Raw genomic sequence first — 12925 nt, forward strand, 5'->3', positions numbered from 1 at the left:
AATACGACGCACACGATTTAACGAAGCACCCGAAAAGAAAACCCCCTCCGCGAAGGACGGGAATCATACCTGTTTTATGCACCGAGAAATTCCATCGCGCGCTATCAACGTACGGCACGTCGCTCGTTCTTCCAGAACCGAGAAATCGCGAAGAGCCGTTCGCGCTTTCCCCGGGAGGGAGTTTAGCCGAGCGAGAGCAAACCGACGACGAAAGGGCCCATCTCCTCTGCCCTGGAAGTGCGAGCGAGCCGCCGGACTCCCGCCAGCCGTTGACCGAAAGCTTCCCGGAGCTCCATCCTCCGTCGCAGCATCTTCCACGCGACGAGAAAGGTGGATGGCTCAACATCGGCGCTCCTTCACCTCCACGCGATATCCGAGGTAGTGGAGGAACGACGACGCTCCGCGAGGGAGGATGGAGAGGAGGGACGAATAGAGGAGGGACCAAGGGGTGAGGATCCCGGAGGGGAGGATGCGGAGGAGAACAAAGCACCGAGGGGTCCCGCTAAAGAGGTGACCGTGGGGAAGAGGCGAGCGGGAGGTTGTTTGTTGGCGACCGAGCCGCCCACAGGCTCCAAGCCCCTCCCCCCTTTCCCAGAGGGGAGAGGGGAGTCGTACTCCTCGTGCTCCCGACGGCACGAGCGCCCGCGGGGCACCCCCAGAGCTCGCTCGCCCTGCCGCCGACGCGGTGGCGATTCCGGGCGCTTCCTTTGGGGGGGAGTCGCGGAGCAACGCCGACGACGACGACGACGACGCCGCCACTCGGAAGTGGGCCTTCGGGCCGATTGCGGGAGGCCAGCGCTCCTGGGGTGCCACGTGACCCCCCCGACACCTCGGCCGACTGAGCGCTTCTTGCGGGAGCGACGAGCACCCTTCTCTCGCCTCTTTCTCCGCGGGAGGCTGCTGCTGCGCCGTGCGTGCGTTGTCCGACGCCGAGTGGAGTTCGAACCGCGGGTCTCGATCGGCGGCGCCCCAGTGAGAAGACGAAACAACGACACCGGGGCCCGTGCTCGCGCTCCGTGAGCACCCCTGACGTGCGCGCCCGTGGACGCGTGTGTGTGGTTCGAAGTTGTTCTTCTGTCCAGCGGGACGCGCTTCCTTTTTTTTTTCTTTCTTTTTGTTTGCCGTTTTTTTGTTGGAAACTAAGACGCGCGGCCCTGTGCGTCGACCCTCGAGCGTGTAGGCTCGAAGGCGGCGGCCCACGACGCTCGGGGAAGGTGGTTAGTGTCGGCGAGAGAGTGGCTGGTCGACGGTGACGACCATGCGTGCCTGGATTCCCATGGAGACGGCACAGTCGCATCAGGCGTCATCGCGCAGCAGGCTTCTCGAAAACAGGGTGAGCTGACGTGCCTCTTCGGGCTTCGGTATCCACATTGTCGCGAGCTACCTGCTTGGGTGTATTTTGTTTGGTTTTTCTTATGTTTGCGATTTATGGTCTCTGCAAATGTGTTGTGAAGTTTGTTTGTTGCATCGTAGTTCGTTTCCTTGGTAGATTTTGGTGTTGTTTTTCTTGGTGCCGTTCATGTTGCTGCTTGCAGAGTCCCCTCGAGACCACATTTCGTGCCCTCGCTCGATCCAACGAAGCAGGGAAGAATTTAGTTTTCGTGGGTCCATCGTGTTATGTCCACGGTTTCAACTTGTACTTTTGGACGATTATGTCACCGTAAAATTGACAATCTCACGTGTTTCAATAACGTATGTGCCGCGGTTCTATGCCAATAATTCAAGGACGTTTATTCATTGCAAAACGTTTGAGGAATTGAGAACAAAATGTAGTGACTGTGAGCATTGGAATATTGTAGGCTGATTTGCCGCCTCGCTCGTGTAAAATGCATTAATCGCGAAATTACTATGTTTATTGTCTATCATAATATATGTCTATTTAAAAATATACATATATTATATCTCTATTTTTCCCCAAAAAAGCGCGACTAGTTGAAAACTTCACTTGCGTCTCCCGTTACAGCTTTTGTTTGTAATAACGCGGTGTGCATAAGTGGTAGAAGAACTATTACTAACAACAATTGAACTTGCAAAAAAAAAAAAAAAACACGAAAGAGGTCTGGCAGCAGTTGTCAAGGATGCCTTCGTCCACGCAGCAAACTAAGTGGCTACCTCAGAGCACACTCCTCGATATGGAGGCGCAAGCTTGGGATACTCGTGGTGGAAGGAAGGGGCAATCTGCTACATACCTCTCCTACAGTACATCGCTGTTCGGGCAGTATTGAGAATTCACACTCGCAGCTGCAACGAGGTACGAGCGAGCCACACTAGAAGTGAGAAAACCATTGCATTCTCACCTAAAGAAAACAAAAATAAAAAAGGAAGAGAGGGGAGGGGGAGGCGACGAAGCAACGACCTTGGTCAAGCCTGCAGACGCGACCTTCCATCACCGGTCCACAAAATACCTGTCAGTCAGTAAATGGTTAGTCTAGCTGGCTGGCTTCACGAACCACCGCCTCCAGTCACGCCGTGAAGCCCGACATGCGTCCAGCTCGTAGCGCTGTGACCGGCTCTCGGCGCTACGCGCACTTGGTGGTAATTGCGAGTCGCTTGTCTGGGCTTTTCTCTGACTGCGGCTTTATCCGCTCGCTTCTCCGCTGCCTGGATTCGGGGAAGAGGCGACGATCACTTAGCAGCAAAACTCCTCGTCTTAGAGCGGATCAGCCTTCGGAGCTGCGCGCGCGCTTGGGGCTGGAAATTGCTCCTCCGTTTTTCGCGCGAGGGTCAGTGTCGTTTTGCGCGATTTTTTTTTTTCTTTACTTTAGATCTTAATGTTTTATTTCATGGGGTTGTCAGAGCTGCTTTTGTGGGCTGGTGGTGTTTACAGTAAGCTGCTTGCCCCGTGTAGTTCGGAGGGTAAATTTCTGTGTTTTGAGACTTTTTTTTTTTTCTTTTTTCGTAGAAGCAATCAGTTGGATGGTTGAGGTCAATGTCCACGGCAGTTTTTTGGTCGTGTTTAACTTGAGAAGTGAATTGAATTGACGAGGGCGTGTGGCTGCTATTTGTCGTGGCTGGCAGGCGTGACAATGTAGTTCGCTGTCGACGTTGAGTTAAGAGGAGCTGAAGTATGCGGGGTGGAGTGAGGTTAGCGACCTTTCTCGGGTAAAGCGTAAATAAGTTTGTACGATGACTTGCGGACACTCAAATGATACCAGATGTCGAGGCCACAACTGTACACTTCGTTCGCCACTGAGCTCACAGGGTGGTCGAAGCAACGTGCTTGCAGGACCCGTTCATTACGTGCCTTTCATCGCCTCATGCCGCTCTTTGCGTAAGACTTACCGCGGAGAGCGTGATCCCTTGATGCAGGGACGACGGCTGACTAGGTTCAAGAGCACGTATCTTCCACCGCTCTCCTGTTGCGTTTTTATTTCTTTATTGAACTTTATTTAGTTGTTTCGAAGTTAATAATGAACTTGGCACGCGCAAGAGGACATGTATATGAGTGTGCGTGTATGTGTTTGCCTTTCCTGGATGTGTGAGTGATGTGTAATTGAACTTGTAGCACAAGGGCAGATGCAAAGCATATATGGATGTCTGACGTTTCATGAACTACGCTAAGGTTGTTGTTTGAAAATCCTTTTGTTCCACGAGTATAACGAAACAATGATGGGCATTATCCGGGCAGTCGCGCTCTGCCTTCTATACAAAATTTATTTGACTCACCTCCGTTCAGGGAAACAGGAGGGGATGTCTTTCTTCCATTTGCCGCGGAATTGTCATCTTCTTCTATCTGCTGTCATTACATAATTAAAATAAACCATTCCGGTCTGGGGCATATGCAAGAGGAGTTTTGAAAAGTCGATTTCGTTTTTCACTGGCCTCGCCTTTACCTACCACACATCGTACCTCTTTACATATTTTCAAGGTGCGTTTAACTCTGAAAGCGTTTTAGCGTTCTTCATTGTGTGCATTTTGGTGGAAACCAACGTCTGGCGTATGTTCCAGACGTTGGTTTTCACCTGAATGAACACAATGCAAGACGCTAAAACGCTTTCAGAGTTAGGTGACATCACTGCCGCTGTTCATTTCGCTCGTTCAACATAGAAGTCGTTGTACAATAATGTATAGAGGAAGGAACACACGGGGATCATAAAATTTTTATAATTGTCTGTCCCGGAGGTACTATTCCTAAAACATATGTTGTTTGGAAAGGCTACATAGAACGTGGAGAAGAACATTAAATGACTCGAAGCACAGCAAAGTTCATTGGTTTTATTTATGTGTGGACCAATATCCTGGGGCCCACGTACAGCGGCAGGCGCCGCACCGGGAAAAACCGACCATTACGGACGGCATGTTGTCTATCGATTGCCCACGACATTAGTATCCACAGAACGCGAAACGTTACGAGTCATAACAAAAACTACCTGGGTATTTTACTCGCGCCATACACCTCACGACTTTATTAATCCTCTACTCAAGTTAAGTTAAAACTTTACTTAGAGCACGCGACCATATATGTCAAAGCAAACATAAATAGAAAGGAGAGCTATACTCCATCCCCAAAGGTAAAGCACGCGCATGGGAATACCTCTTATACCTAGGGGTAGATCTCTCTCGCGGCGTAAAAGCTGCGCAGTAATAATACCAGCAATATCGCTACCACCCTCTCGCTCTCTATCTTCCTCTCTCTCGCGTATATTCGCATAACTACCCGAAGCTCCAGAGTCACATCGCAGCGTTAGTTGTAAAACTTTATGGAGTTATAAAAGGTTTACAGCCACCCGAGCTCGTAGCACCGCCATGCATGCCCGTGTTTCGTCTGGCGTGTCAATTAAAAAAAAGCAGCGGGGCCACCTCTGCGCATGCGCGATGCGCCGGGGGTCGCATAAAGGCAACGATATAGGTTAATTGCCCGGGCACCTATGGGATGTGCCGACCGGGCCTCGCGTCGTTATCGCTTCGGCATCGTTAATCGTCTAATCATGCCTTATTTCATCGATGAGCGATACGGTATAAGCCCTGTTTATGCAAATCAGCCTCGGTATTGACGACGAGCATTCTTTCTTTGGTCACTCAGACTTTGCAACTCTCGCGGCATGCAAGCATCGACCACCTACTTCTTATCGCGAAAAATGAGCGTCGTGTAATAACTGAAGCCTGCCGAGCGAGATTTCGGATGACCTCAAATTTGCGCCCGATCTCGCCATCAAAATTCTCGCTAAGTGTTTCCTTCTTTTTTTCTTTTTTCCTTTCCCAGCGTGTCTCGTGCGTCACGGCTGCTCAGCAGTAACTATTTTAAGCCGGTTCACATAGGCCTAGCGATTCGCTCTCGCGTAAAGACGTCTGGCATCCAGATGAGCTTGGTTTCTTCTTGTTTGCGTCGTCGCTGTCGAGAACCTGTATCGCCGAATAGCAAAACCAGAATGAATGTCTTTGATTAATGTTCCAACCTTAGAACTGCTTATGGTTCACCGTACCATATATTGCGATTATTTTCATTTAAAAATCGAATCAGATTTCTTACCTCGTTTTAACCCGAGCAACGAATCTTCTGAGGAATGCAGCTTGTCAGGTATGGCTAAGCCGACCATATTTCTTATGTTTGTGTGTGTGTGTGTTTACCTTTACACTTCCTTAATTTATAGTTTATGTAATGTCATCAGATGGAACTGTGCCCTTTTCGATCTCGAAAAACTGACATTGTAAACTGTCGCAAGGGGGTGATTTCTTTCTGTGGTTCTTTCGCATATTTTGTACTGACAGCTTAGAAAACGCCGGGCCTAGTGAATCCCAATCACCTTATTATCACTTTTTGGTCACCAAGATTGCGTTATTAGTGAATATAAATATCAAAGAACGAATCAGAAAGCAAAAAGCGTGAACACAATACGTCGTGATGCTGCGTTCCTTATCCTGTAAAACGACTATAGTCGCTATGCTTGTGAAGAGAGGGGCTGCGCATAAAACGAGATTTTTGTTTTCTACAGCACGTCTGGCATCAGGGTTGTTCTTGGAGCTTCGTGGCTACGCATTTCTGAAGCTCTTGCACTACGATATGTACCAAGCTTTGTAAAAAAGACGGAGTCTGGCAAAAATCGCAGCTCTTCATGGTGTCAGCATCAACAAACATGGCGGCGCCCAACACAACAGTGCAAACCGGAATCTATACGCTTAAAATTAATCTATGCGTTTGTGTTTTTGCATTGCCACCCAAGAATCTATTCCTTTCAATCTAAAAAAAAAAAAAAAAAAAAAAAAAAAAAACTTGGCAAATGACGGAGTTAAAACGAATTGCTTACGCCGAAAAAAACGATCCATGTAATGTAAAATGTGATGTGGCACTGAGAACGATGTTTCGTGCATGCCATTGGATGCGCCCTGGTATCTTTGACATCTGTTCTGGCGAAAGCCGGGCACATATTATTGGAGCCTCATTGGCTAAATTTTGTGTGGGAGTAACGCGTCACACTGTTTGGATTGGACTGGATTGTAGGTCATTACTCTTGCGTCATAATCATTTCACTAAGGAAAAATGTGAAAATCTGAAAAGCACCGGGATATCTGAAAATAAATATTTTTTTTTTTTTGCGGTGATTTATCAGTTCATTCTATAAATTCAATTTCCTGTGTTGTTGCAGTGTTGTTTTGTTTCTGTGTTTTTTCTATAGATAAGTTTAGTGTTAAAGGTGTTGCTCATCGACGCCGGTGCATGTTCATCACAGTTCGTGAACATTATGGATTTCTACTTTTTCTCGTCATGATTCCTGAATGCGCACAACAAATATCTCGACTCATTTTTGTACTCGGACGCGAATCGAGCAATGACACAGATTTACAGTCTGCATTTTGCAGTAGTTTTTGGATGCCACTGACATTCGCATTTGACAGTGGCTTCCTGTGACCATTGGAAAGACAATCCAATCCTCTCCATTTACGTGTTTATGTTTCTTCTTTTTTCTTTTTCTTTTTTTCTTCTTTAATGCACTGCAAAATTGGCGGTTGTTGTTTATTATCCTTTGTGAGTTGCAGTTTTGTATCCCGCGACACCCTGTACAGTTCCTAACTCGTGGCTCTCTGGAACAACTTGGAATATAGTATTTTGAGACTCAAGACACGCACTCACGCCGCTGCACTGTCGGCATATGGGCGCTTCCTAAAGCACCAGTTTCGGAATACCATATACCGCCGTGTTATCGGCCGGCCCGACTCGATGCGAGGAGGGAGGCCCCGAAATAAGATCATTTACCAATCAACGGCCACTAAATAAGCACGAACGCTCCCGGAGTTGCAGAAATTTCTCGGCGCGGACAGCAGACTGCGTTCGGCGCTTTTTTCCGGGCAGCCGCCGCCGCATGAGCAGCTACGTTTGTATAGAATCAGCGCTACCGCAGCGCTTTTCTAAATTAGAAACGGCGCGGAAGCTCGCGAAAACTTCATCCGCCGTTTGAGAGCCGGAACGGCATGATGGGAAGATGTAGACGCGAACATTTCGGTTCCGTCAGCGCCTTTCCTTTCGGGCAGCTGGCCGAGACAGATGACCCGCACTTCGTAAGAAGGAGAAATCCCGCGTCTATTTCTCCGTGGAATACGCGGAGGGCCCATCGCTGCTTTGTGCGGTGTAGGATCGAATCAAGGTGTTGGCGTGGGCGAGTTGGTTCCCACAAAGGCCTAAACAGTGCCCAAAGAAGTAAGACAGGATAAGGAACTATTGGGAGAACAAAGAATACAGCCAGGTATTTTCTTGCTTAGTTCCTTCTTCGCGGACGCTGTTTGCCCCAGAGCGCAGCGAATTAGGTGGTCCGCGTAACGTTTGTTCTCAAATGTTATATCACTACTGAACGGGGTGGATAATAAGAATCGAGATGATTTAAATCGTGCCGATTTGGATATAATACTGTAAGTCGCACCGATTTCATTATAATTTTTTTAATCGAACACCATTCCTAATATAATGAAGAAAATATTTTCTATTTAGCGTTTGTTTATCAGTGCTTGCATCCCATGGGCATTTATTTTGTATTGAAGCAAATAATAATTAAGCGGGAAAGATTTACCTCAGGCAGCCATTCGAACAACAAACATCCAGTGATAAAAAAAAAAAGTCACTCATCTGCTAACTGGGCGGATTTAAATAATCTAAGGTTGATTTAAATAAAATAAATCTCAGTTATTTGATTAAAAAATAGTCTTGATTTATTCCACCCTGCTACTGGGTTACTCCGCCCAAATTTGAGCGTGTCAATTTTTCCCAGCGCAAGCAGATCGCACTTTATTCCACTATATCTCGCTCTACATTCCTGCGCGTTTGTACGTCTGTGTACGCGCAATAATCTGCTTACAAGCGTTTATGCGTGCGCGTGTATGTTCACGCGTATATCTCCGCGGGTGTTTGTGCATGGCCGCGTGAGTCTGTAGGTGCTTCTGTATCTGTCCGTATGCAGCGCGCGTTGTGTGTATGTACTATCCATCACTCTAAATAAAGCCCGTGAGTTTGCTTTCCCGCACAACACTCGGAAAGCCAATCACCGCAACTTACGGAGGCATCTCAGCGAATGACGATGCCGAAACATATGTTTAGACCAAAAAACGCAGTCTGAGTTGTGACATTACGCAATGCAAGCGTGACTTTTTGCATTGCTTATTGTCACAACTCAGACTGCGTTTTTTGGTCTAAACGTATGTTTCGGCATCGTCATTCGCTGAGATGCCTCCGTAAGTTGCGATGATTAGCTCTCCGAGTGTTGTGAGGGAAAGTAGACGCAGAATTTTTTGTTAGAGTGATTGGTATCATTCACAAGTCAGACAAACAGATTCTGAAGCATCTTAGTCAAAATTCGAGAGGCAACCCTCTGCTGAAATGCAGTCACTACGTGTATCTGGGTTAAGTTAACCTGCAGTCCGCCAGTCTGACAGTGTGCGTGCATCTGTCGAATACGAAATGACGTATGTTATGAAAATCGTTCGCTCTGGGCTTTCCGACGGCTTCGTCTATTTGCGCGTCATCGACCTTAGGTAGGTGCGCGCTTTGAAGTAATGATACCGCCACGTTTTTTTTTTTGTGTGTGTGTTTGTTTCTTTAACGAGTTCTTGCGTGAATTACGTGTGCTGAGGCACTAAATCAATCCAAACTGGGTACCATAAGTATTTCGGCAACGACTGTCAACCCCTCCACCCCCCCCCCCCCCCCCCCCCGGGCCCAACCACAACAGACACACTTATACGGACAATCATACACATAAACACACAACACGTAGTACAACCTCCCCGTGCACCACCGTGCCATTCGTTGACTAAACGAACACATGCCTACGTCCAACTGACTGGATATGCGGGGAGCAAGTCGTCTGCCTCTTGAGCAGGAGTTGCTGTGACGTCAGCACGACGCCGAGTTCTGATTGGCTTTGATTGGAAGGATAGGGGGTATAGACCTCAATTCTGAATGTCTTGAGGTCTACCCACTATCTTTTTTTTTTCGATCAGCCAATAAGAGCTCGGCGTTCTGGCATTACCGCAACCCCTGTGCAAGAAGCACATGAACTTGCGATGGGCGCTCGCTCTGAAATCTAACTCGACACCATTAAAGGGAAGCGTTCGAATTGAAGTTATTTTGACGTGTGGTCGTGTAAACATAAACTTCCACTAACCTTGTAAAAAAATAAACACACACACACACACACACACACACACATTATGGTGGACACGATTTCCAGCTCTCGTTTGCATCACTTCTTCAGTACAGTTTCGGAAATATTCTCAGCGTGTTCATTGTTCTGTATACCCTCATTTAGGGAGGGCTGCGTGCATCCAGAGGCGAATTTGGGGAAGGGGGGGCGAAGGCGAACGGCCCTTCCTCCCCCTTCCCTTTGAGTGGCATCAACCAACACGAGGGTGATATTTCTCGCCCCCTAGCGCCCACTGCGAATTGGTTATAACAGTTCACGTCACTGTTAGATTATAATGAGATCGAGCGTCGAGTCTCCAGCTAAAATATTCCCCCAAATTAAAATGCGACAGCTTATTAGAACCTCTTAGCTAATTATCTAATTAATTACCGCTTTCACCACTTTCCTAGCTGCCGCCATGGCCGCCAACTTAGCCGCAAGACTAAAAAAGCCCTAACGGAAGTTCCCCTCCCCCTTTATTTTTTTTTCAATTCTAAACCTTAAAAACAAAAACAAAAACAAAAAACGTCTAGTTGCATGCCTTGTTTTTATTGCGTAAGACACCCTTCCTTTTACTTCATCTACTTTTAAGGACTGATACTTTATGCTTTTGATAAATGTAAGCTCTCGTGTATAATTTTTCGAGAAGAAATTGGCATACCAAAAGGGTGACAAGCACAAAACGAAGACGCTGCCTGCAGGTGCATCCCCGCGTGCAGAGGCACCATGGTGCTAGCGGCGCCGAAGTCCATAATCGATCGGCAAAACAAGGGCGCATTCTCGGGGGTCGATACGCGAAAGACGCTTTCCTCGAGGTTACCGGACATCTTCTTAGCCAGGGGGCAGCTCGAAATAAGAACTGAAGAGTCGATCGAGTGTGTACGCCCGTGCGTGCCATTCGTCTTGCCTCTTTGTATCGTTTGCTTATTATACGCATGGCCGTACAGTGCGCACATAATTGCGGTTTGACCTTGCTCCTCGATGGACGACGCAGAAACGAATTCTTTCCGAAGCGCCTTCGATCGAAAGCCCGTGTCTGGAGCAGCGGAACTGGTTTGGTGGGCGAAGATTTCAAACACGGCAGCATGCTCGATCCAGAAGGAGATTTTTTTTACTTTTTTGACGAACGATGGAGTGGGTCGAGATTCGTTAATAGAATCGGTCGTCGAGTGGCTTTGAAGTTTGACTTAAATGGTACGTTCTTCTTTCTCTATGCGGAGCGCCAGTTCGTCTGCTTCTTGTGGTGACGTCAGAACGCCGAGCTCTGATTGGCTCTCATTGCAAGTAGGTCTACCCACTGTCCTTCCAATCGAGCCAATCAGACCCCGGCGTTCTGACGTCACCGCAACCCTTGCGCAAGAAGCAGACGAACTTGCGCTCCGGAGAGTCACTGAAGTCTTGAGAAACGCAGAGTGCGGCATGCTACGTTCGCGCTCCTTCTCTCGTGATTGGTCCTTCGGCGTTCTCGCCAGATAATGCCGCAATCTGATATGATTCGGAGCGATAATGACATGCTCCGGGAATCGCCACGCCATGAGTACCTTAAGCGGTCAGTGGCCGTAAGTGCTCGTTACAAATTCGGCGTACAGTATTTGCGCGAAGTTTTCGAACGTGCATACTACGTTCGCGCGCCTTCTCTCGTGATTGGTCCTTCGGCGTTCTCGCCAGATAATGCCGCAATCTGATATGATTCGGAGCGATAATGACATGCTCCGGGAATCGCCACGCCATGAGTACCTTAAGCGGTCAGTGGCCGTAAGTGCTCGTTACAAATTCGGCGTACAGTATTTGCGCGAAGTTTTCGAACGTGCATACTACGTTCGCGCGCCTTCTCTCGTGATTGGTCCTTCGGCGTTCTCGCCAGATAATGCCGCAATCTGATATGATTCGGAGCGATAATGACATGCTCCGGGAATCGCCACGCCATGAGTACCTTAAGCGGTCAGTGGCCGTAAGTGCTCGTTACAAATTCGGCGTACAGTATTTGCGCGAAGTTTTCGAACGTGCATACTACGTTCGCGCGCCTTCTCTCGTGATTGGTCCTTCGGCGTTCTCGCCAGATAATGCCGCAATCTGATTAGATGACATGCTCCGGGACTCGCCACGCCATGAGTACTTTAAGCGGTCAGTGGCCGTAAGTGCTGATTACAAATTTGTCGTAGAGTATTTGCGCGAAGTTTTCGAACGTGCTTCTCTTCAGTACGAAAGCGTGTAAATTGTAGCGGTTGACGCACGGATCCTGTAACGGTAATATATGCGAGACCCACAGCTGTCAATTACCTTCAGTTTTATTATAAAATCAACATGCTCCCGGGAAGGTTTGTACACCGTCCGTAAATGCAAGAGAGAGCGTAAACTTTCAATATATATATATATATATTTTTTGTAGTGTTTAATTTTACAACGTTTACACTGCGAACACTATTCAGAAATAAGTCTAATTTCTTTCTAAAAGTAAAAATGTGCCGAAACTGGTGCACTTATCCTTTCTTTTTTGTCTTAGAGACACTTTTTTTTTTTACGTTCAAGAATAGTTACCGCAGTTCATGTGTAGATAATTATAACACGAGGATATGCGAAACAAAACAACCAGTTAGAATGATACGATATAAAATTTCCATCTATTTATTGCGGAATTAATATCTAGGCAATTAATTACAGACGTTTATCACCTAATAAAGTCACTCCCGAACACTCCTGATTACTACTACCAAGAATATCTGGGCTGAAAGAAGAAATCCGGATTTTGTGCAGCCTGAATTACACAGAATATAGAACTGAGAAATTAGTTGCTCTAAAATATTTGATGTATCGAAAGATAACCGATTCCCACACGGGCACCCCCTACTCCAGTTGTTTGTCCACTTTTCGGAAGGATCTACTAAAAGTACAATTCTTCCCCTAAAACCGTCGCCGAGCACGCAACGGTCTCTCAAGACCAACAGGCGGTCAGCGGCGCCGGCCCCTGGTCGGTCCCACGCGTGTTTCGGCAGCCGGGGTTCGGGCCCAGCGCTGGGCGACTCCCCTGCGCGAGGGCCCCCGGTGTCTAAATTTAAACGGCGTGCCGCTCGCACGCGCTGCCTGCCTCCCCAAAGATGTCGGTGCTGTGCACACGGGCGCAGGGTGCGGGGCACACGCTGGGGCTATTTCGGGGCCTCGGTCCCGACGCGCTGGCCGGGATTCCACTTCGCAGAAATCAAAGCGCTCACCCGGTAGAAGACCGCGCAACGCTGCATCCGGGCGCGGAACCTTCGCCGTGTTCTTCGGGTACACGCGCTGGCAGAGTGCTTTTCGTGGGCTGCATGCAGGCCCCGCGC

The 12925-nt window shown here is 48.0% G+C and overlaps 1 protein-coding gene across 1 annotated transcript in view; it reads left to right on the forward strand.

Annotated features, from left to right (window-relative positions):
- The first annotated feature begins 1158 nt into the window (after nucleotides 1-1158).
- Nucleotides 1159-12925, forward strand: part of LOC8042599 — a 213463-nt gene continuing 201696 nt past the window's right edge. The window contains exon 1 of the mRNA XM_029982550.4: nucleotides 1159-1333. The gene's annotated coding sequence lies outside the window, so the exon portion shown is untranslated. The remainder of the gene's footprint in view (nucleotides 1334-12925) is intronic.

Source organism: Ixodes scapularis, unplaced genomic scaffold (assembly GCF_016920785.2).
Source record: "Ixodes scapularis isolate PalLabHiFi unplaced genomic scaffold, ASM1692078v2 PGA_scaffold3__209_contigs__length_174095766, whole genome shotgun sequence".
Taxonomy (NCBI): Eukaryota; Metazoa; Arthropoda; class Arachnida; order Ixodida; family Ixodidae; genus Ixodes; species Ixodes scapularis.